Raw genomic sequence first — 26,432 nt, 5'->3', positions numbered from 1 at the left:
CAGGTAGAGAACAAGCTGTAATTTTTGGTTGTTTTGTGGAGGATTCTAAGCAAAGAAACTCAAATTTTTAATAAGCTCCTCTTACAAGAGTGTTTATACCTAATGAAACACTGCTAATAACATTTGGGCTTCAATCCTGCAAAGACCTGGCTATTTGCCAAGTCCTGAAGACATGAAACAGGGCTTGTATGCAAGAAAGTCTGTCTGTTTTTTCCAATTATATCTGCAGTTCTAATGAAAGATAAGACTTCATATTACAAACTTTTCCTTGTTTAACTCTAGGCTTTGAAAGTAGTCTCCTTGGGTTTAATTACAGCATGTAAATTCAAGCACACATATCCCTCTTTACAGGATCAGGGCCTCGGCACTTATCAGGGCAGGTCAGGTATTAAGAATTGTTGTAATTCCTTAGAACAACCCTGAAAATGTGTTGATGTGTTCTCTTGTATTTTCACGTGCTCGTATCCAATATCTTGTGAGAAGAGGAAGTATCTTCCTTAGATGGATGTATGGGGAGCAGAAAAATTAAACCCAGGCTGACGCAGGCGGAGTACAGGTTCCAGACTGCCAGTCTGAGCCCTGCCCACTGTGGGTGGGTGCTGCTTTTTTGGACCTATCCTCTACTCTTCCAGTCTTTTTTCAGAAACACTGGCAGTCCTTAGACTCAGCCTTAAATGTAGGCTTTCAACAGCTGGCACTTCTCCAGTTTAGCACTCTTTTCCACACAACAACTCTTATTTTTAAGTATTGATGTGCAGAGTTAGCCTCTCTGGTGCCAGCTCAATTCCTACTCAATTTCTGCTATTGTATTTAAAGCTTTGATTATAGTCAAGTGCTATTGAGGGTTTCCGGTGAACCTGTAAAAATCCTCTTAATCAATCTGCTCTGGGTGTACATTGCTCACAGCTCTGATTAAATGCACTGCATGTGTACTGTTTGAGTACGTAGCTGCCAATCCATTTGTCTAACTATAAAGTACACATGTAAACATATTTTTACATACATTCACGGGCATATGAAACACACAAAGCATATGAAGGCACATTTATGACCTCAAGGAACATCACCTTATTGCAAAAGAAGTAAGAGTGTAGCTCATTCTGTTAAAACAGTCAAAAGCACAGTGTTTGTCATCACAATTAACCTGATGGTTCCTTTCTACTTCTGTTGAATAATTGTCTAATAATAGGATTCATCCAAACCATTTGTCAGACTACTGGCCCAATTCCAGTACTCCTAGAAGTCATTGTCCTGTGTTAGTACACATTTGAATTAGTTTGCAGACAGTCAATACTTACTTTATATGATTTTAAATTGTGATAATTTCATTTTGGGCTCGCTTGCAGATCTTGCAGTACAGATCAATATATTTGACCATTATTTCTCATCAAAGCACTCTAATTCCTTTCTATCTTGGAGAGACTAAAATAAATAATTAGCAGAAGATAGTTCAGCTAGTATTATATATACTATTTTGAGGTTAGGATTGTTTCATATTGAAAAGTTCAGATGTTTTAGGCCAGGAAGAGCACACAAAAATTGAAATTAAAACTTCCAATGTCTCAGTTGTTGCATCTCAGGTAAATACTTTTCTACAAGTCTTTCTCTTATACTGTGGACTTTGCCAGACTTTTCTTTCATAGAAAAATAGGTAGGACATAATGTGTTTTATACTGGCACTTATTAGAATAATGGGGCAGAATTTAAATGCCTTGAACCCACAGAAGAATAATTTCAGCTGGTTTTCTTGACTATGGGCATCTCTTTTTTTGCCTCCATGTCTCCTTGTCTGAATACTCCGGGTGGGAATGGAGCACAGACTATTAGACTGGGACCTGACAAGGGAGATAACCAGTAAAAACTGCTATTGCTTTCAGCCATGTGAGGCTGATTGTAACAATACGCTCTTAACACTGATAACATGTTATAAAGCTCTCTGAAAATCTGATTTATGCTGTTTCTCATTATTATTTCTAGACAGTAATTTAACAATGTGCAGAAAACCTCCAGGTTCAAAAATGCCTTTTGGTAACCAACTGAAGTTCTTTTGGAGAATAAATTTTAAAATGTTTTGCTGCAATAATTTTCAGATATGTATAAAATATTATATTTATAGTTGATATTAAAAGATAAATACTATATATTATCATCTTACTATTATGTTCAGTATATAGACCACATACATTAAAATATATATTGTTCATTTCACAGATAATGCCTTGGCAAATATAGTATAATGAAGAATACTTTAAAAAGAGCTTATGGAACCTTTATTTGGGATTTCAAAACTAGTTGTTTACTTCATAGTGAAAGACACTGAACTTTGAACAAGGCATATATTTACTGAGGGTTAATGGGTTGAAGATTTTAAGAGTTTTCCAATTATTGATCCTTACTGATAACTGGACTTTGAAGGATTTTCCCCTGAAAAAGGAGTATAGGATTAGGACTTTACTCTTATGGTGTAGGTGTACAATCCACATGGTGCCACCACAGAAAATCTGCACATAAAACCCAACTATGTAAAGTGTCACATTTTGAGGGCATAGTTGTGCACATGGGTAGGAAAACACCATCTTCTGCTGAAGTTTGCAGTTCATTAGTTGTATGATCATTTTAGAGTGATACAAAGTATCTCAATTTCACATTAAGCCACTTTATTGAACCATTGTTTGGCATGATGTTAATAGCTTCCATTTTCTTAATAGCTTTTAGCAATCCAGTAAGCTCTTAGCAGCAATATTTTGTCCTTCAGTTCGCAGCCTTATGGTTTTTGCTGTCATCATGTAAAAACATAAAAGATTCTTGCTCTTTTGAATGCCTGTTTCTTCCCTGCCGCTTACAGATGGGTGTGCTCAGTACATCAGGGCAACTCGCCACCATGGGGCCAGCGCTGGTGCTCGCAGTGCTGGGGAGAACTCAAAAATCTTGCACCATCTTCACACCTCTGTAGCCGGTGGCAGACAGTTCAGCTGTCTTGCTGGCCCATTTAACAACCACATAAATCATTCCCTGGAAGAACTTACACAACTGTGCTGGCTGGGATGACAAGCTTGACTTTGTCAGTGGCCCAGATGAAAGGCTACTAACACTTTTATACTTTGCTGAGATAACCACTGGAATAGGAAGCAGTTCCTCTTCAGCCCTGCTTTTAAATCGAGGTTCACATGGTGAAAATTCCACAGATATTTTTAAGACAAGGTAGCTAGGTCTTAAATATTAACACTACAAATTGTTAATATATATATTATATTTATAAGCAATAAATACTTAACAATAATTTCTGTCCTAAAATTTAGTGTAAATCCAATTCTTAAATTAGAAATTTCCTGTTGAGTGGCAACTTTGCTTCTGACTCACTCTTCTTTGAAATCAGGGGTATGTCCCTCTGCAGATGTTAATGGTACACCAAAGAGAAAATTTTCATTGAGGTCCAAGAGGAGCCAGTTATGCAGAAAAAAAACCCCAGTTTTGTTCCATGATTATTTGGGTATTTTCAAGTTCTCTATTTAACTGTACTTTCATCAAACACCTGTTATTCATGCAGGATATGTGCAGTAAATGGCTTTTATATCTTGGCAAAGTAAGTTTTTTTTTTTTTTTTTTTTAATATGATGTTTGAGATTTAGTTCCATAATAATTTTTTTTAACTATTACCAGAATTCATATTCTGGGTAAAAAAAAAAAGAAATTTAGTGTATTAGAACTGAAGACTCAAAAATGTGGTGTCTTTGACTTTGTTTAATTATTTTAGGGAGGAAACTTAGTTACACAGGAATGCTGGACTTAATTTGACAGGAAAAATTTTCTAATCAGATTGTGCAAGAGTGTGTTTATTTTTATTTTCCTATATTTAAAAATCTTGAAGCAGGGTTTTAGGCATAGAGCACCCTCGGGTGAATTTCAAAGCTTTGAGGCATGGTGAGAATATTAAGATTTTTCAATGTTTGCTGCAGTTCTTGAAATTTTCTGCATAATATTTTCTCAGTAGAGTCTTGCAATCTGTGTAGTCTCTGAGATGTATTGGTTTAATTCACTGAATAAAAATAGTTTAAACAGCTTTCCTCTCTCCCTATTAGCAATTAAGATTCAAAATCCCAAGTATCACAGTTTAACTTGGAGGTTCCAGATTAAATGTACATTTGGCTGTCACAAAATCTTCTCTTTACTTTTAGAAGAAATGATATTTATCTGTCTAAGATCACCAGAAATTAGTCATCACTATCCCTTTAATTTATCTTTCAAGTAGTGATGGAGTTGATATAGTTGTAGGATATGATCTTCAGCATAATAGTCTACCTGCTGTTATTTTTATTGCTAAGATTATTATTGTCCTCAGAAGTCAAAATATGTCCTTATTTTGATTTTGCTTTCAACTTTAGGATATCAGCACTGGTTGATACTGGAATTCTTTGGGTTCCTGAAGTTTGGTTTCTGTACTTGGAGAAGGATATCTAGCAGAGCATAAATTTCTTTTAAAATGAAGACATTTTTCTTATTCTCCACAGCTGTAGGTGCTGATTTTTTTTTTTGTTTTCCTTTTCAATCAAAGTATTGGTGGAGTGGAATTTCAGAAGTCCTACAGTGGAGGGGCATGTAGCACTTATCTGACATTTCTACTTGGGTTAAAAAAAAAGTAGTAATTTTAGAAAATTGTGGTTAGAAAGATCGATCTTATTTCTTTTGCAAAGGATAGTTCCTTTACAATTAGTTCCCTGCTAGACATCTCAGAGCTTATTCAGTTGAACTTCTGCAGAGCATCACAATTCAGTATGTGAAGCCAAAGGGCTGTGCTCATCACTGTCATTTTTGAAGACAGTTGTACCCTATGTCTTACAGCAACTTGCCATATCTAGCTTTTTATCTCCTTAGAGCTCATGTGTTGGAGAAAAGTGAAGTATTGTCACAAGAACAATTAATGTGTCTATGCAGACCAAGCCAACAGCAAGGATGAGGCTATTCTCACTTTGTGAAAATATGAGAGAGTCTGCATAAGTGCCTGTCCACACAAAGACTCCCTCTCCTCTGCTGCATCTTGAAGTTCAAGAACACAGCTGCCACAGAACTGGATGAAGAAAACCAGGCTAAAATGGCATATAAAAAGACTGCATAACTTTAATATTTTAAGGTGTTTCGTTAGAGATACTGTCAGTTGATGAAATATCTGTATCCACAAATGGGAAAAGTCACTTCTGTGTTCACACTGCACACTCTGAACTCAATCTGGCCAGGAGATTGGACTCCATATGTGCAGAGGATATGATTTTCACAACATGTTGTGGATTTTTTCTGGTTTAAAATATGTTTGAACAGTTCAAATGGTTAGAAGATTCTGTGCCTTGAAGAAGTTTCCACTGGTGTCAAGGTCAGTAATGTATAACTTCTCTAATATAGTGAGCAAGTCCTGCCTGCCACATGCTATGCTTGCCCTTCTGAAGAGTAATGTTTATATTCATGCTTTTGCTTCTCATTTGCAAAGTTTGCAATGTTCTGACTGCAAGTGTTTCACACTTGAACCACAGTAAGAACTTTTTATTGCACTGCTTGGCACCTTGGGATTGTCTATAATCTTCTGTGGAAAAGCCTAGTGGTTTCCATTTTTAGCTTTCAGTTCCAAATAAAATTTAAAAAAAAAAAATCTTTCTTTTTAATGTAAATACACACAGTACAGCATATTTACCTAGGAATGTGGTACATTCTTGTATGCAGTCTTTAAAACAAGAGTAGATGTCTTGCTAAAGAATAAGCTACAGCTTAGCTTGCTGGGTTTCCTGAAGGAATCACGGTGTTGTGCAAGAGGTCACATTAGATGATTACAATAGTCCCTTGTGTAGTTAAAAATTTACGAATCTAAAAATACACAAATATAAATAATAGATACATGTATGTATGTAAATAATTTGCAAAATCTTTTCCACTGAGGAAAGGAACGAGGAAATAATTACACGAGAGAGATACTTGTGATGTTGTGTAACAGATCACCAAGGTACCATAAGCCATAGTGAGGATTGTGACATGTGTCCTCAGCATGACAGAGCAATAAATGACTACTGTAAGCATAAAACAGACCAAATGTCAAGAAGTCTTCAAACTAAATAGTGCTTCTTATTCATGTTAAACGACAAATTTTGTCTGAGGCAACCACAAAGATTTTTTTATAACCAGCATTGTGTAATGAACTTAGTGCCTGTTATGGCAATCTTTGCTTCTTGTAACAACATCACTGTGGGAAGCCTAGAGGAGGATATAATGCACCTGTGGACTAATTTAGTATTGCAAATTCTGGGTTCCCAAAGAGGAAAAAATGCCACTTATTTTAAGAGGAAACAAAAAACTAGTCAGAAGTAGACCTTGAAATGAAGTTTCTCATACCCATTTATGGGTACTTGAGAATTTGATTCTTCAGCATTTCCACCGGTCGTGTGTTAATAACAAAAAATTATCTACTACATTAATTTTTGCTTCAAGATTTTCATGCATGAACACATTGTAGCAAACAAAAAGACCATTCTTGTAAATGCAGTTAATTTAGTATCTTTACATTTTCCATGGTAGTAATGGAATACAAGTTACTGATTTTCACCCAAGTATTTCTGAGGAAGATTTTTCCTCATAAATTCCAGAGGCACAGAGTTGCTGTTATTAGTGTGTGGTGACCTTGTGCAGCAGTGGCTTTGTTTTTAGAGTGCAATAGATTTTCCTAATTGTGGCATACAGAGCTTTGGTGTGTGCCCCTTGACACATCTTCTGCTAACTTGATACTGCGCAGAGGCACTGGAGATTGATGAAATTGCAGCAACATCAGGAGCATCAGAATAAACTGGCTGCAGGATGCAGAGGTGATGGTTCATCCTGCAAAACAAAACATTTCCTTGCTATTCACAGGAGTGGCTGGACTGTGAGACTCAAGCCAGAGGAAGAGTCTGGATGTAAAATCTTAATGAATCCTTTTTTTCCCCCCCTCCTTTAATTGGAAATTTGCCAGTATCTTTAGTGTAGCTGAAATCAGACACTAATATTACTATATCCATCTCTATCGTATTTGTTGATAATGCTATTGTTATTACCAACAACAGAAAGGTTGTTCTGTTTGAAATAAATAATTGTATCCTCGAATAAAACTTCTCAAAATAAGTAGCTCAGGTAAAAATAAACTCTAAAAATAATCCTTTGGAAGAAATTTATAATCACAATCAGAGGAATTTCTAAAACTGAAGTAATAATTTTTTTCAAAAGTTCCTTGGTGCCTTATGATCTTGGATGGTGCCTACAACAGTGAGTTAGGAGGTGTGGTTCCTATGCTTGAAGGGGCTCAGGAGCTTATAAAATTTGATGGGATTCAGTTAGTTAATCATGTAGATTTGAGACTGGTGCTGCATCACCCCCCTCAGGCTGCACTATGGTCTCTCTTTTGGTTTTAGTCAGTTCTTTTATGCAACCTCAAACCTCACAACAAAGACAAAACCAGTTGTATTTGAATCTTACACTTGTGATCTCCTCAAGTCTTTAAATTAAATAGGTAGTAAGTTTTTTTGCAAATGATCAAATCTTTCTCTCCTTCTCCCACTCACTCATGGAAGTAGACACAGTTTAGCCTAAAACTGATTACTTCTGGAAGGCTAAATTGGGGTCAAGGTGAATACTACCCTAACAGCATCTGCCCCAATGACTTAAAACACTTTCAAACAAGCATTTATAGCTACCAGTGACTCACCAGGAGCAACTAATACTTGCCCACAGAACAACCTATCCTTGATATACCAAATACCTCTCATACTTCATCTTGAAAGAAACATCCTAGATTTTCTCCTTAATACTTAATAGATCTACGTCTCACTTTGAGCCCCCCAGATCCTGCAGAGCTGTAATTTTCAGTTAATGGTCTGATGATTTTTCTCACTAAGGGAAGTTGTCTCTGACTTTCAAGTTGTTAACATTTATTTTTTTCATTTATATTCACACTTACTGAATTCTCTGAGTGCCTAATTTATAGATTTGCCTTCTCAAAATGGCTCACCATTTTCCAAGTCTCTCTTCCTTGGCCATTTGAAGAGACTGCTATTTTAGCTCATTTTTCTTTGTTTCATTTCAAGCTATTTTGCTTCATTAAAGGGGAAGGTTGGATTTTTGAAAAGCACCACCACGGACCTTAATTACCATTCCTATTTCAAATAATGTATTAGATCAAAGATTGAGGTTCATCTTGTCTATCTTGCCTGTCCCCAAGTTACTCATGAAGGTCTGTACTAATTGGACACACTCCTTTTATAGCCAATGAAGAAAGATATGAACTTCTAGACAATTTAAATATAGGAAAAATGAATCATGAAACATTAAATGCTATCTGTCTTAAATACCTATTTTAGGCTGGAAGGACAAAGAAGTCTCTCTCCATTGGTTATAGAAGCACCCTAGAAAACCATCTAGGATAACATGAATAGGTTTTAAATGGCTAAAGTTAGATGAGGTGAATCACACAAGATATTTGTGATTTATTTGGAGATATACTAAGAAAAAAATCTGAACCAAAACCAGGCATTTTTTTCTCAATAACTTTGTTTTCAGCCATTGCTCTTCTTAATCTAGTTACTTCAAATCCCAAGTCTTTGGACTTATTCTGGTGCATTAAGAATGTATGCAGGTGAGCTCATCTCAGACAGATTTAATGGACAAAAGATTGCCTCTGGAACTTTCTAGAGGTTTCTTATGCAGATTTTTTCTTATGATTTAGAGAGCAGACATCTGAAGAAATAAAGATAAGCAATGTTCCAAAGGGTGAAAAAAATGGCTGTACGTTGCACTTGAGTTTGTAGCATAGAATTCTAAATTATGACTTGAAGAATAAAGAGAGTTGGATATTTTTTCTTTATGAAAGTCAGCATCTGAGTACCTAGAAATCATTAGGCTTTAGATCAGATGCGTTCATCAGAGACCCCACTAATTTCCTTATTAAATGTGGATTTTAATGCCTATCCTGAAACACACAGGTTAAAAATGTTGCATTTAAGTTTTAGAGTTCTTCAGTTCAATGGAGCAAAATGGAGTGATTCATGGGGTGGCTGATAAGAAGAACTTCAACTACAAGCTGTGAGTTCACCACATGGGAGAGACTGAGACTAAAGATCTGTGTGCTGCTGATTGATTGCTCAATGTCTGAGAGTCACCAGCTGGCCCTCCCTGGGACAAAGCCAAGCAAGTATGTGGCAGAGATATTCCCCACAGGGAAAAAGAACTGTTGGGTCATCTATACAAGGTACTTGTGAGAGAAATGAAATATCAAATGCAATTCTGGTTCCCCCAGTTTTAAGAAAGAAGAATTCAGCCAGTTACAAGTGCGAGTCATTCTGTTAGTGCAATCAGGGGAATATAGAAAAGCAAATATGAACAAAGACTAGGAAGATGAAAGGGGAAAATATTGTTCTAGGTGTATCAGGAGGACTGGTAAGGGAGACCTGTTTGATGCAAAGGACAGTGTTTTCTAAAGAAAATGTGCACGGAGAGTTGCTCAGGCTGAGCTTAGCTGGAATTTAGAGAAAGTTCACACATTAAAACAGGACACTGGCACAGCTTTTCAGCACAAATACTGGTGGGGAAAGCCTCAGTAGTTATAGAACAGAAACTTGATCCACTTATCAAAAGGCTCATAACACAAGTATCTGTGCTGACCCAGGAGGTCTATTCCTCTCCTACTCATTTTTTATCCTTCTAAATTGAGCTTACGTATGTGTTAGCTGTTTACTCTCCTGGCATTTTATGGCTGGTTTCCATGCTTTTCTTATCTGCTTTTTTTTTTAAGTCAAGCCTTTTACATTTGGAATACTGATCCTGTCCCATCTGGGAAATATAGATGTATCTGAGTTAATAAAATATTTTTGAAGTGTTTTTAGTTTTATTAATTTACCTTGTAATTTCTTTGCCTTGTAATTAGAGCAGTATTTTAATTAAAGAAAACTTAACAGTTTTAAACACAAGTTTAAAAATGCCGAGAAACACTCTCCATCCCAGAGAAAAGACTAAACCTCAGCTTATGGAAAAGTCTGAATAGTGGGGTGATGACAGAAAACAACAGAAACTACTTTATGTAGGAGCTATTAAAAATATTTGTCAAATGAGCACATCCTTGTAGCTGGAAATTAATGCACCCTGTTCTAACAGAACAAACATTATTTTTCAAGAATTCACACGAGGTATCCAACAACATGTGTTACATGACTGCCACCTCTAATTTGAATTAGTATAATTTTAGCAGTAATTAAACTGTGATAAATTAATGTAACTTAAAGAACTGAATTAGCTCTCTAGAAAACAGCTAATTTGTCTGTATTGAAAGATTGTCATTGCATTTGCAATAATGGCTAACCCTCAAGGGGTGTCGATGCTCTAGGGATAAACACTACTTTTAGATCAGTGTATGTTTCTCAACAAAGCTTTTTCTCTCACCAAGACAAAAATGCTGTATCACTGCATCTGTCTCTCTGTCTGACACAATTTTTTAAAAATTGTGAATAATATCAAATGGACCTATTAAATACTGTTTGGCAGATTACCAGCAGGCTGCTTGTTGACCTTTCACCTCATATTGATTTATTCTTCAGTCATGTTTCTTGGTGACTTTTACTTTTCCTTCATGCCTTTCAGTTAGGAATAGGGAATCTCTGCTATTCCTGCTGAATAGCACACTATTTGTACTCGACAGTAAAGAATATATCACGTGAAATATTTTGTTCCCTTTCAGGACTTTGTTGGTTCAGTATTCTCTCATGGAATAGAAACTTTTGTCTGTTCCCCACAGACACGTACGCTCCTTAGTTCCTCCTTCTTCTGATAGATAAGTTCCTAGGAGGATATCTGTAACCTAAAGAAACAAAAAAAAAAAATGTTCCCATGACATTAAACATGCCAGAAACCTTCTTGAATAGATAGCAAGGATTTCCCTGTCTAATCACCTCGAAGGGCTCAGCATAAAAAGAAGCATCTTACCATATTATCTAAATATCTTAATAGGATTTGTACTTAGATGGGCCTCTAGAGAGGACAGGTTCCTGATGCATGAGAGCAGTGATGATGGGAGTGCCCTATCTCCAGGGCTGATGGGCAGTCTCATGGACAGGTGATGTGTCCAACCTGCTCCAGGGTGATGGAAGTTCTCCCATTTCCAGTGGGCTGTCAGAGTGCCCCCGGTCGCAGGCTAGGTCTGAGGGATTTGAACCTATTTCTTGCCTGTTCATAGCCCCAGACATTTTGCAGGAAAGAACTCAAAGTCATCTTTACTGTTAAATAAACAGCATCTCTGGTTTTCTTCTTACAGTAGTAAGCTTTATAAAATAGGTAAAATAACAGAAATAACAATAAAAACCTCCCCCGTAATAAGCCTACAGAAGTCCTTTGAAAAGGTACATTAGTGGTCTGCCTTTCTGACATCATCCCAAGTTTGCTTTTTAACTGCCAGCATGTACCTATCAAAGGGGACTTGTCTTTTAATCATCACAGGATCATGGAATCATCATAAAACGGTTTGGGCTGGAAAGGACCTTAAAGACCATCTAGTTCCAACCCCCCTGATGTGGGTAAGGACACCTTCCACTGGATCAGGTCGCTAGCTCTTGTGCTCTAGTGACATTCCACTTTGGACAATTATGTGCTGACCAGATCAAACCAATGTTTAATTTAATGACATGGGAAAATCTTGCATCCCTAACATGTCTGCTTCTGTTCCTAACTGCTATCTATCCACCAATTTATTCTGCAAAAACTGTTTTCTGTCTCACATAAATGGCCTCTTTACATGGTCAGGGGTGTGCTAGAAAGATTTTACTATACCTCTGAAGGAAGCATCATGTGTCATCCATCATGGGCAAAAATAAAACCAGAAGAGAGGTGTTAAGCTTTAAATATGGTTTTATGTGACTATCACAAATCTAAGGTATACAAAGAAATTCAAATTGCAGTCCACTTTTATTTGAGTTGTAGATATTCAAACCTGAGGTGATTTAATTTTTTAAAGCTTTCATAGTTGGGTTTGTTTGAAAAATCCAAACGGATTAGGGTTTATAGAACTTGAAAAATTTGGACAAATACATTTCTGAAGACCTTCATTTAATAAAAAGGAGGAACACTGAAAGGCCACAGAGTGAATTACTCTACCTTGCTAGCTGTGCTTTCTTTTCAAATTGCTAAAGGTCTAAAAGCCTGTATCATTTTACAAAATTGTGCCAAACAAACCGATTTAATAACAGTGTATGAGCACTTAGCAAATGCCCATCTGAGAGAGTGATTCCAAGTGGCTATTTCTAGATTCATACTGGTATAATCAGAGAGCAGCAGAATCTATGAACAAGCCCTAGGGGGTTTGTTGAGCTGATGCTACAGCTGATATCTCAGGCCATTTTTTAATTAAGCCTGCTAATTATGCAGAGTAATGATCTCTCCTTCCCATCCTTTTTTTCATAATGCAAACTACACGAGTCCAGTCTGAGACCATTGTTTCATGACCTATCATAGATTTTGTCTCAGAGCCTGCTAAGTGTATAGAAATCATTCCTTTCAAATTAGTGTTATAGTAATTACATTATTATTTCTTTAAAAACCAAAACAAGGAGAAGAGAAAGAAAAATGGTAAAGCAAGCAAAGGATGGTAAATTGTGAAGATAATTACTCAAGTCGGCTATGTCAAGTGGTGCAGGGCACATTATTTATTTTCTTTTGCTTTCCAACTGATTTGCATCTAATTCATCTAAACATGGAAAATACTGTTTTTGTTTAAGCGTTCTGTGGTGCTGGGTGAAGGCCTGTCCTACTGCCCTTCTCTGCTGGAAGACAAAAACCTCTGATTAAGAATGACAGACACTTTCAGTGAAGCAGTTTTTTAAATAGCTCTCTTCCCTCAGCCAGGGCTGGTATAATTTCAGGGTATTTTATTTCCCCATTCACGGAGTCGCTAAGAACAGGAAGAAATATCAAGTTACACAGCAGCCAAAGGGACAGATCTGTTTACTTGACAAAGCTAATTGATTATGCTGAGTTCACTCCAATACAGGGTCATTGAATAGTTCTCTTATTGATGAAATGATACTGTCTACTGAGGATATTAACCTCTTTAGCTTTCTGCATTAGCATTGCTGTAAGGTCTTGCTTCAATGTAATATAAATTCCTTGTGCTAAAGAGGAAAGCAACCAAAAGATTTAATTATCATATATGAGCCTAGACCTTCATACATGAGTACTGATATACATGTATATATACACATATATTTTTATATCCAGAAAATGCTGTTGAACATGAGGGGCTGAGTACTTAGACTGAAAGTAGCCTATGGAGATAACATTTGAGTTGTCTTAAATTTTCCACATTTTCAGTATTTTTGTCAGTGTTTGGGGATTTTTTTCTTTTTCTTAAACTGGTCTTTAGACATTACAGTTAGGTGAGCCTATATTATACCTTCACTATGAGAGGGCTAATAAACCTTATAAGCACTACTTAAACTTATCTAATTTTAAAAATCCCATATGAAGAACTCTTTCCTTTTATGGTACCATTTTTAAACATTGCCAAGCATCTGCCTCATAAATGTTCAATATGTTCTAGAGTTTATAAAGCCAGCCTAAATATTCAGGGTAAGGAAATTATTTAGGTGTCTCTATTTGTTGCTACTTAGTTAGAGATGAGTAAGAGCAGGCCATTAATTTTGCAAAAAATTGCTGTATTTAAAAACACTGAAATTCAGTTAAAAAGTTATACTCAATTGCAGTATCATGTATGGTAAAATTTAAAAAATAATAAAGTACAGTAGTCTAAAGAAGCTGCAAAATAATTTCTCTCATATAAAAGCTGAAGTTGATCTTCAAAACACTTTAAGTATCTTTAATTTTGCAATTGCAAAGGAATTTGCTTTAAAATAAAAATACATGAGATAAATTCAAAACTGGAACAGGAATAAAATGGCCCATCTCTGTTGAAATAAAGTATTTCCATTCATGCACGTTGAATCACCAGGATGAAATGTTCATATCTAACTTCAGCCTTTAACAATTCCGGTTTATGTTAGTCACTGAAATATCCTGCTGTAGGGACAGAAAAATGTGGGCAGCTCCAAAAGCAATTCCAGATAATACATGGACTGAATTGCCCTCTGACGCCTGCAGAAGGAAATTCATTTCTGCTACTTTCTCAGGTGCAATAAATGTCCCTCAGAAGATGCTGGTGTCTCTCCATTTTCTAGAGAAAGATTGCAGATAATTTAGCACTGAGACCCATGGGGGGGCTATACTCACAATAAGGATTTGTGCGGTATGATCTGAATTCACACACTCCTGTACTGAGCTTTTTCCCCATGCTGAGATATTTTGGGTCTGACACAGAGCTATAAACAGACAGGCAGTGGGAATTGTATGCTTAACTGGAAATACAGATTCAGTGTGTTTGGTTTGGTAATGAAAGCTGAACAGTGTAGGAATGAGGAAAAACACTTTGAGTTTTTATTTCTGATGTTACTTGTTCCAGTTTTCATATGAGAAAGAACTTCTTCACTGTGAGGATGACCAAACACTGGAACAGATTGCCCAGCACTGGAGATATTCAAGACCCATCTGGTCCCAGTCCTGTGCAATGTGCTTTGGGATGACCCTGCTTGAGCAGGGAGATTGGACCAGATGACCCACTCTGGCCCCTTCCCACCTTATCTATTTTGTGATTCTGTAATTATGCCAGAAATCTGCCCCAGAAAATGTCTCTGATTTGTGGAATCCTTCCCATACTCCTGCAAAATGTATTCAGGGCAGCATTAGGTTTACTTTTCAGCTGTCATTAACTGGACAATTCTATAATTATATTTCAGTAACTATAAATTTTAAATATATAACTTTTTTAATGTATCTGTTTCTGTGGGGTTTTTGTTCTGATTTTGCTTTTAGGTTTTTCGCCTTGTCTCATCTATATTAAGTCTGTAATACAGAGGAAAGTTAGAGTTAACTGTGTGCGTTTCCAGCCGGAATTTCTGACTGATATTCTCAGTGATCTAGTATTATTGATAGGACCAGGAAAAAAAAAAGAGGAAAAAAAGGAAAGAGTGAATGTAATGATAGTTTCTGGCATGTATAGGCTTTGACGTCCTGCTATGGGGTCCATTTGAAACCCAGGACTGTTATCATGCCACGGGAGATGTTAACTCAGTATCACATTTTAACTGACACTACTGCATGTCACACTTCCATCCTTCGTGGGTGCATGCCATGTCCTTGACAAAGCACTTTTTTTTTTCCTATCCACATAGGAAATTATGTGAGATTTGGAGACAAATTCCCTGGGGAGGAGGAGCATTAGCAGCCCTGTACTCTCCCCCAGAGACTTTAGCTGTGTGACAAGAAGAGGTCTGAGATGTGAGTGAGTAGGAAGAGCTGATTTCAGTTGCTTAATCTCCTCAGCCCCAGGCAAGTTTCTCATTGAGACGATGCCTTGGAGTTACTTTTGGCTAGTCTGTAAGCAGCTGCTTATATGTGGACAGGAACTTTCTTCTTGGCCCAAGAGGACCCATGCTGCAGCAATTGGTGGTGATATAAACTGCACAACAGCCAGGCAAGGAGGCTAAAGGACTGAAGAGAAATGGTGTCTGTTGTCTCTGTACAGGTTTACTGTCCCCTTTTTCTCTTTCTGCAGCCTAGACAGTTAGAATCTTCTCTTTGCCTAATGTTGTGGATGGTAAAGGCCTAAATCCAAATTCCTGAGAATGAGGCAGAAGATGGTGGTTGACAAAACTGCCCACGAGAAAATTTGTGCATAACTTGTAGAGGTCAGTGCTATTAATTTACTATAAACTTTTATTCCATTTACAAATTAATGGCCAAGCAGAGCTAAATTGGATCAGTGTCTCAAGTTCAGAACTATCAGAAATATTTTGTGGTAAAACCAGTCACTACAAAGCTCTTTCTAGCTAAACTCTTCCTAGAGAGTGACTAATACACATTAAATATTTTGACATACTGTGTCTGTCAGAGCAGTCAAGTCCTAGGATTTTTCTGTATGTGATGGATTAGTTCTGTCTGGCACTGAGTTGTTTAAATACAAAATTCTGTAACTCCTAGTCTTTTGTGTAGAGTAGTTGCAGTTGCTTGAAGTGGACTGGCGAGGACAAAATTCTAATGCAGTTGAATACCCCGGTGCATAGGAAAATCAGTGTAATGCATTGCAATAGGGTGCTGTCCTCATTTAAATCTAACCAAAGTATTCTTCGGGTGGCTGTCATTTCACTGTGTTCTGAAACACAGCATTAGTGAAATGTCACTTTATGTTAAGCTCATCGGTGGCCTTTGCTATGTACATTCTTCCATGTTTCTGCACAAAGATAGTGAAGCGCACCGGAGCCTCAGCTCCAGAGATCGATTTCTCTTCATGTCTGGTATTAACTTACACAGCCAGGGCCAGGGTGGGTGTGAAAGAGGTGGGCAGAAATGGTGTTTATTCACTGAACCTTGAGGTAGAACTTTAGCAAATGGCTGAGCTGCTTTGAGTTGCTGAAATGACTGCAGTTTTGGTACCTTTTTAGGGTTTGCAATGATAAGAGCAGATCTCTAAGGAGTTGAATGTCTGAGTGATCTAAAACCAGGGCAGTCAAGCTGAAGAGGATGTGTGCACTAACCTGTTTGCACTGAATAGTCTCCATAAATAATTTACAACTATGACTGCTAGCTATTATTACAAAAATACCGGATTGCATTTTGACACATGCAGCCAGCTTGTAAGTCAATAGATACATTTCACCTAGTGTATGCAGACCACAGTTTCAGCCATCCATCCATGTGTGTTTTACAACAGTGCAATCTAAATTCCAAAACAAGGCTGTGAAGACCTTCTGAAAAACTTTTTAAAAAATCAGAACAGTGATCTGACTGTTGCATCTTTTATTGTATTGGTCCTCCATATGTTTCTGTCCCCTCCCTGCACAAAACTTTCACTTTTAAAGGACTATGATGTTTTACTTAAGGGTCCTACTCTGTGGGCAGTGCTGCAGTCACTTTGGATCTACTGCAAGGTATCAGGAAACCAGAAATTAAAGGATGCATGCCTGAAATTTCCTTTACTGTCTTTTCCTTTAAGACTTATTTGAGTCACTGAGGAAGTATTTCATTGTAGTTTGATTTAACCAGGAAGAGAATTAGTGGGTTTTGCCTCAGTCTTCAAGATTAGCAGAGCAGAAAAAATAGTGGAAAAGTACTGCTTCTATTACAATACAGTGAAAAGATGAACAACAGTGTCGTAATTAATCTCAGCAAAGTAGGGACCAGGAAAGACTTTTTTTCTGTAATCTAACAAAAATCTCCAATGTCTTAGGTGTTAGACTTCTTAACATGTACTTGTATGTGTAAACTGTAAAATTGTCTTCCCTGGACCTTATTTCTTTCACAGAGGAATAAAAGCCATTTACTGTACATTCTTTCTTATTTAACAACAACAAAATTTTCAAAACCTACTTTTATATGAAATCAAAGATCACATGTCCAGATATTAAACAAAGTATTTTCATTCTAGATGGAGCTATGACCAACCTGGTCTAGTGGAAGATGTCCCTGTCCATGCTATGAGGTTGCAACTAGATGATCATTAAGGTCTCTTCCAGCCCAAGACATTCTATAATTCTATGATTCCATGATTATGGAAACCCAAGATAGAAATAAGAATATGTGCAAAACCAGCTAAAATAAAAATATTGACTGTAACTATATTGCACTAAAAAATATATTTTTCTATGCAGAAGTCTAGAAAAGAACTGAACAGTTGGCTTTATGAGACAGTTGAAGTCGTGTATTTACTAGTGCCTGCATGGGAATAGTGTTCATCCAAGGATTTGATCTGATTAGCTGACTACTCTTGTTTGATATCAATCATGAATTTATGAATTCACAATCCAGCTCGCACATTTTCATGAAGGAAACCCTTTTTCTTTCTTCCTTATTGCATCTTTACACCTCTTGTGTCACGTAGTTATACAGTGAAACATAGCAGAAGGAGCCTGGGAGGATGGGACAGAAGAGAGAATAGTTGAGGGGAGAGAAAGCTAGAAGACAAAATATCCCCCTTTTATTTTTCCATGTAGAGCACATCCAATGTGAATACAGCATGAAGCAGGGGTTGCTTGCCCAAGAAGTGACCACAACAAACTAGATAGACTTGTTACCTGAACATCATCTGCAGCAGGTAGATTTTAAGCATCAGGCCACAATTTCATTAATTCAAAGTTCATGCCCACTCCTCTCATTTCAAGCATTTAACACACCCAGCATGGGTTAACTCTGCCATTTGGGTAGACAGTCTTTGCTTCATTGCTGATCACTTCATTGGCCTTTGTTTAAAGAGTTAGGAAATAGAGATGCTTGAAGGGATCCAGGATCCAGCTCACAGATTAAGGTCTATAATGTAGGTGTCTGTGTATCTGACTGTCTATGTGTCTAAGTTCCCACTAATCTCAATGGCAATTTAGTCAATGCAGTCAATGGAGTTAAAGAAGGCTTTTGGCTCACCCAAAATACACCTATGTAAAATCAGTAGATCAGCCCATTAACACTATTAAATTGTCAAAATATGCATGTCTACCGCTTTACAGGGGCTCTAGTGTGTCTCTTGGCCATCAGATGACTTCCCCAGCCTATGTTTTTCTCCTCTAGGTCCTGTTCAAGATCTGTTAAATTCACGTAGTTGTTTCAGATATTTAGGTACATCTGAAACAGTAATGTTGTGTCTGCATTTGTGCAGGTGAATTAAAATCTCTGAACACATCCGTACCTAGGTGTGAGCATTTTTATTTTGATTCTAATTTTGTAAGGTACATTGAACCTTGTGTATCCTTTTTCCAATATGCACTTCACCTTCTTCTGGAAATAGCTCTTTCAGTCTTTCACAGCTGCAAACAGCTAATATTTTAAGGGACCTGTTACTAATCTGGGAAAAAGTTACTACCATCATCTGGATTCAACCTTCCCAAAGTCATGAGAAATGCGAGGAACTAATGGAGTTTGTCAACCTATATCTTGACAGTATACTTCTGTGTGACAGCCCTTTGCTTCATGTTGTCTCCCCTCTACTCAGCTGCCCAACCTTAAAGAAATTTTGAGACCTCACTGCTGCTGCCAAAGTGATTAAAAATTGGCGCAAAATTATCAGAGCCAGAGATAGGACAGATGCAGGCACACAGTATGTGCACACGAGTTTCATTGCCTAAGGAACACGACAGATTTCTACTGCTAGTTTAGTTCAATAGGAAAAATTCCTTCCTAATTAATGAAGTAATGCCAATCAGATCCGTGGTATGATGCAGGATACTGTTCCCTTGAATAACTGGTTGGGAGCAAGAGGTTTCTGAAAACCCCGTTCTGGACACCCCAACATCCACACTGGCTGATAATTGAGAAATAATTTCACTTCTGTTTACATCCCACTGCTTTCTCCAGATTTTTAGTACTATCTTGATTTTTTAATCTTTTTCCACATAGGTATCTAGACTCCACCTCATATGACATCCCGAAGCAGGCACTTAGCAATTTGGGATGTGCTTTTCACTTCTGCCTAGATCCCTTTGCACAGTGAAGGTAATGTAAATGACAATCAAATATATGGTATAGAATAGTATGAACTTATTGGAAGTAAGGCAACAAATTCAATCATGCTTTTGTATCTGAGTCACCACAGGACCAATAAAAAACCTGAAGTCCTTAACCTTGCTCATTAACTCCTACTTAGTACATTCTTCTAAATGTCTTTTCTTGGGATGAACAACTATGTTTGACATATTTGATAAATGACTGAGATAATAATGCGTAAGGAGCAATAAACTGAGGAAACCAAGGGGGGAAAAAAATCTTTCTGTGTCTTAAACTTGTATTATTACTAACCACTAACTGGCCAGAGACTTATGAGTATTTGAAATTTGAGTTTGGTGCATCCTAGGACTATTGGCTTGCTAGGCTGAAGAAGCAAATTTGTAGAAGAAAAGTTTCAGGAAAAGGCACTTTTTTAGTTATGACTATTTGCTTCTTTAAAGGTGGTTTCCTAAACCAGCTCTGTAGCCTCCATTCCAAATCAAAACAATATTGCTGGGCTCTTGGTAAAATTGCACAGTTCTGTAAAGAACAGTTCCTACTGTATCTCATTTGCTTTTGGCTTCTGAGTTGTCTTCTTCAAGTACAGCCTTCAGCATGAGTAGGTTGGAAGGGGTTCAATAATCTATAATAATCAAGAAATCATTCAGGTTCTTTGATTCTTTCTGAGTGGCAAAACAAGACTAGCTGGCAGAGATACAAACTTAATTGGGATAAGAACGGATCAGAGACAAGGCCGTGGTCATCCATAGGCATACCTGACAGATAATGACTAGTGCAGCATTTTTAGTTATCAGTCTTTAGTGGGAAAAGACTGTGATAGCTGGATAACACATCTTGCATCAGCAAAAAACAACCACATGGCAAGGAAGGAGAGAATGGTTCAGTTTGTAACCTGAGAGTTTTCTTTTGATTTCAGATTACCTCTATCCTAATTTAAACTCAGTCCAGCACATGAATAACAAAATGAATAAAACTGTAAAGAATTCTTTTATTAAGATAGTATGTGAGGAAGAAACAACCCACCATCCTATTTACTACAAAAGATACATGGCAAAGAGAACTTAATGATTAATTCTATTTCAGAAAGGCTATCCCAAATATTACTAGACTTTTTAAAGAAGTACTTTCAAGAAAGACATTTCTGATTATTTTAACTATGGTCCTCATTATTATTTAATTTTGTGTGATTATTTTGACTGAAAAACAAAGAAATTTTTTTTTCTTTAAAGAGGGTTTTTGAACTCCTCCACTTCCATCTGTCAAAAAATACTATACAACTGACACATGATCTGGAGTTGACTTTGGAGACACAATGTAAGCATGTCAAATTCCAATGTGTTGTGAGGAGTGACTGCTTACAGCTATAAAGAAGGAGCTCATATTTTTAAATAGATGTATTCTAATACACTATTTTGTTCACTCTTGTACAATCAAAATTTACATTAAAGTCTAGATTTGGATAAAAAAGAAATGTAAGTACAGATCCTTTGCAGTTTTAGGACAGTCATTCAACTAATTTTCACTCCTCTAGGAGACCAACATACACATACACTGGTGATCTAAGTGGTTTTCCTTTATTAGATCATCATTACTACTATTATTCATCAGTGAACTTACAACATCTCTTGGGAGATGTTCTAGGATGCTTGTCAAGAAGTGGCAGGAGATGAAGATAATTTTCATGTTATTGCTGTCATGAGATGCCAAAATTGAGAAAGACACGTAATAGAAAAGGTCAGCTAGATGGATTTTTGTTCAGGTTAGGGTCAGAGCTGCTTTTACTCTGCCACTACAAAAGGTTTGGGGCAAGGAATAGTCAAATCTCACACAGACGTTACTGCATTTTTAACATTAGAATGCCTTTCTAAACCAGGTGTCTATGACTCCTCGGTCAAATGTAGTTGTTTTTTTAACTTCTACATACAGGTACCTGTTTCTTCATTACCCCTAAGAGCAGGACTCCCTTCAAATAAATGGTGTAAACGCGAAAGAATTTATGTGGAACAGACATGATTTTATAGAATAAAATGTTTCCAGAGCTGAAAAATACAGCTTGCAACAGCTGACCTGATTCTTATTTGTGTAGTGGCTTCTATTAAAAACTAAATTAATGTCTACATGACATTATGTTGTAACATGAACACATTCATGATGTCACATAACCATGAGTATACTCCTAAATCCCTGTGATTATGTTCCACATGTAAGAGATTCTAAGACCCTTCAGAGCATCCTGTTCAGTTCACAACCAGTGTCCAGTTAGAGCAGGGCTTGACCAGAAAGTTTAAATGATTAAATGACTTTCTGTTAAGACAGGAAAGTCTGCTTTGTCCCATCCTCCATCATCAGCCGTAGGTTCTTCTCTTCCTTTCTTTGTTACTGAGTCTAGTGAACATGTGGCTGCAGTGTGTCAGTTCAGGAGGCTGACCCACTGTGATTGTCTTTAAGTGACAATACTTAATATCTTCAGCAAAAACTCATTATTCTAGAAATCCTTCCCTATGCTTTGACCATAAAATGAATCTAAGGTAAGGAGATGAAATGATGAGCTTAGCTATAACTCCTGCAATATATGTTCAAAGATGATTTGAATCCTGCCTTGTTGTGACCTACTGAAGAATTACTGCAAATTATTTTGATTACATAGATATCTCACCAAATTTCTTCTCTTCTTTACTGTAGTGACTACTGATAAATCCTGGTAACCTGCAAATTGTTAGTGCTATCAACAGCGATAGAGGACGTTTGGAAAATAGTATTTTCTTGCCAAACCTAAATTAAAGTTACGGTGAGACATTCAAAAGAAGAGAAAGTTCTGCTTGCAGATGGATGTGGCCTGCTAAAGACAAGATCAAAGAGCGAAAAAGAACTGTGACCTGAGATACTGAATAGTAATGTGGGTTTTGTCCACAGCCACTCAGCAGTGTGGGAGCAGGAGGGCAGGAGTTTCCCTTATGGAAATGAAAACATTTCTATTGCTTTCTTGAAGCAGACTGTAGAATTTAATAGAAAACTATATTCCTGCTACAGCATTTTGCTGGATATTTCATATGGACTATAAAAGCTTATTATTTGCTATTAGTGTTCTTTCTATGTAAGAGTCTCTATAGAATTCATTCAGTTTAATCCTAAATTTCATAGGATTTTTCCTTGAAAGATCACTAAAATATCTTCAGTAAAGAGACACATGCCAACTTTGCATTTACTGCTCTCCTGCCCTCAGGTGAGCTACTCTCTTAGGTCTATTACATGAAATAATATTTTGCATGTTGCTTATTTATAATGGTTACTGCATGATCTGTTACCTGCTTTCATGAAAGGTAGCCTAGTTGCATGAACTTGCCAAATGCCAGCTGTAACAAAAATACTTAACATTATTTACTCCATTCATGGATTTAAAATGGAGGAGTCAGGGGTATAATAAAATAAATGACAGGAAGAAATTTATCCTATTTAATGTTAAGATTGACAACCAATTGCTTCTTAGGTATTTTTGTCAGAATAACAATTCTTTTTTTCTCCTCTCCTCTAAATAGACAGTGTCCCTGATACATAATAAGATGTAAGGGGTTTATGCTACTGACTTTTTAAAACAATTCTTAATATTGCTTATAAAATTCTGCCAGAAAGTACTCATTTTAATCATCAGTCAGCATTTTTATTATATTATAATCCTTAATTGATTGACGTTTAATCACAGTCTTTGTATTTTACTATCCCTTGTCTCATAAGAGGCAATTTTCTCTTTACTGTAGTTTAACAGCTGATGAAAAAGATTTAAGGAAACCTATAAACTTAAGATTGGTTAATGGTCCCTTATAAAAGAATATTACACTTCTAGGATCCATTGCACAGATGTGATACTCAATTGTAGAAATGTGCATGGGGTTTATTAAATTACAGCACAAATCTTCAGTCTTCTGAATTATTGTTCATGTTGGTATTGTTAGGCAAATGGGGAGACACATTATTGCTTCCAGTTGTTCGCATTACTGTGGTGTAATACAGTCAGAGACAGCTGGCACATTGCTCTAGGCAAATGCAGAGCTAGAGCAGCTGCAGAGTTCTGGGCCCCCAGTGAAGGTCCAGCACCGCTGAGTCAGTACTGGGTGGCTCATCAAAAGATGGCCAGAAATTAAAAGAAAAGTTGCTTTTTCTCAGAGGTAGTGTGCTGAATTTTGCACAGCTAATTAACATGGCCTTTTTCTGTGTGGAAACCAGTGGGCATGTAAAAGCAATAGTAAAGCCATTTTTCCTAGTTGTATTGCAGAGGGTGGACTGCAGATACTATTTGCTTTACTTATAAAAGCACAGAAGAAGATGAGTTCTCAGCCATGGCATGAAAAGTCAGTGTTTTCACCAGTTTTGAGTCCTACTGGCTGATGTTCAAAAAAGAACACACAGGTGTAGGTTACATCTGGCCATGTGGCAAAGTTGTGTAGTATTAAAGATTTTATTAATTAGGTCATAGACATTAGATTGTTAGATAATATATTCCCATTCTTTATGGGTTTAAAAATCACAATAAATAATTTAAATAACTAAAATCATCTACTTTGAATTCTTTCATGTCTCAGCCTGCTGTATTTTATTCAGCACATCCAAATTCCATTGATTAAACATATCTTCCAAGAAGACAATGAAGACTTCAATTTTTCACAATTTCACAAGTCCCTTAGTAACTTGTTAAAATAGTTGCTACTAAAAACAAGAATGTTTTCCACTTTGAATTGCTGTTGACCCAAACCTTAGTGTCACTTTGTGGAATGGCAAGAGGTATCAGGAGCTCTGAGAGTTTTGCTCCTTTTAGGCAACTAACTGGAGTGCATTTATCTTCTGAGTGGAATCTGAAACGTCAGCCTTAAAGCAGCACTCTGGAACTACTGCAGATGAGGAGGAAACTGCTATCGGAGCCATTCAGGGAGCTGGACCAGAGGTATCACCTTTCAGACTTCCATTTCCAACATGAAGTTGCTTCTGCTGGACCATATATTAGAGTTCAAAGAAGCCTAAGCTCTTACCTGCACTTCCTAAAACAGCAACATGCTTTAATTAATGCAGTGTATGCTCCAATTTTAACCCAGGTCTGTTCTCATAAGGCAATTATTGCTAAAAGACCATGTAAAGGTGTATGTTCTCAGTTTTAAACTGGTGCCTATCTCATAAGCCACTTGGATATTTTGCTATACTCCATAATTTTGTTTACAAACACATTATAGTTGACTGCTTTTCTTCCTAATTTGGATCATGTGAGCAAACATCTAGAATGGTGGCTTGGGAAAAAAGGAGCTACCACCAAGATCTTGCCAAATCAGAGAAGATGTAAATAATGATGGTGCACTCAAGAAGAGGAAAGGAACAATTAGAATCTTTACAAGAACTTGGTGCGCCTTTGCTTCCCTTTAAAATCCAAATTTAAGTGGTTGGTTGGATCCCCCACCAATTTTTGAAAATCACTGTGTATAGAAAATTTGCTGATCCTTCTTGTCAGCTATGTGTAGCTAAGAGACTGCAACTTTTCCTTTTCACTGATACTCTGGAGATTTTTATCTGAGCTTTGGATGCTCTGAGAGCTGTTGCTGCTGTCTGGTTTTCACTGCATTACACTAAAGTTGCATGAAGGGTAAAGTTAAGGCAGCTTTGGACACAAAATGTAGCAGTTAGATTTCTGGGTAGAACTTCTCACTAATTTTGTCAGGACCCTGGAATGGCACAATCCTCCACAGACCTCCATAGCTTAACACATTAAAAATTACCAAGCCTTTAGAACTGGAAACTACCTTGAATATGAATTTTATTTTTTTTCTTTGTATGCAAGGGTTGCTACCTCTGGTCAGCGGTTGATGCCCAAATCAAATTCTCACTAACTGAGATATTGAGACTTATTGAGGGATAAGTGGATACATTCAGGGTATTCCTGAGACTCTAATACTTCAGCCCCCTTTTTGGCAAAAAATAACTCCATGCAGTTATCTCCGAATGACACCTGTTTAATAGCATTCTTTAACAGGGCTGAAGGTATATTTCCCACAATGATAAAAGGTTGGAAAGGAGTGTCTGTAGGATGCTGCTTGGCTGAGTTCCTGTTGGTATGATTATTTTCATTCTTCTGGGATTTTATTGTATGATTAATGGTATGTGAGGGAGTTCAGATCCTTAGACAGACATCTTTTTAATTATTTTAATCTAAATAAATTAATTGTGGCCACCCTTAGAAAACCATTTCAACTCACTACAAGCTTACATGTTGGTAAAAGCCTATGTTCAGTTCTCATTTAAATTCCTTCCAAACTTTGCATTCTTCTGCAGTGACCACAAGAAATAAAGAATCATAACAATAAAATAAGATAGGCTAGGGTGTCTACAGGGCCCTCTCTTCTCTATATTTCAGACCATAAAGTCAGGGCAGGAACTGTCTCTTTTTGTGTCTTTTAGGTCAATAGGTCAGATTATCACCACTTGGGATAGTAAGATATTGCCTGGTTTTTAATAGAAGTTTTAAATTCTCAGGTCATGCTCTCAGTGAATATCCACATTTGTTTGCTGCAGAGCAAACGTGAGCAGCTCTGAAACATTGCTGAAGCAAATCTGCAGATTTTGTTCTCACAAATGTTCTCAAAAATCCCTTGCTCCTATGCTTTGCTCCCTAGCCTGGAACAAAACATTCAACTCTGTGAACAAAGACAAAGAGCCGGAGCAGTGGGGTCGGTATTTGGCATGCAGGCTATTCAGCAGGTGCGTGCTAAATTGCATTAGACTTAACACCAGGAATCAGATCACTAATTGGGCACCAATGTGAAGAATTTTTCTCATTTGGGACCTGAATTGCAACACTTATATCCCTT

This window comes from Corvus kubaryi, unplaced genomic scaffold (assembly GCF_017639235.1).
Source record: "Corvus kubaryi isolate FWS band 111438036 unplaced genomic scaffold, C.kubaryi_AGA036_p1.0 37328, whole genome shotgun sequence".
In the NCBI taxonomy this organism is placed as follows: Eukaryota; Metazoa; Chordata; class Aves; order Passeriformes; family Corvidae; genus Corvus; species Corvus kubaryi.
Note: the sequence above shows the minus strand (reverse complement) of the source record.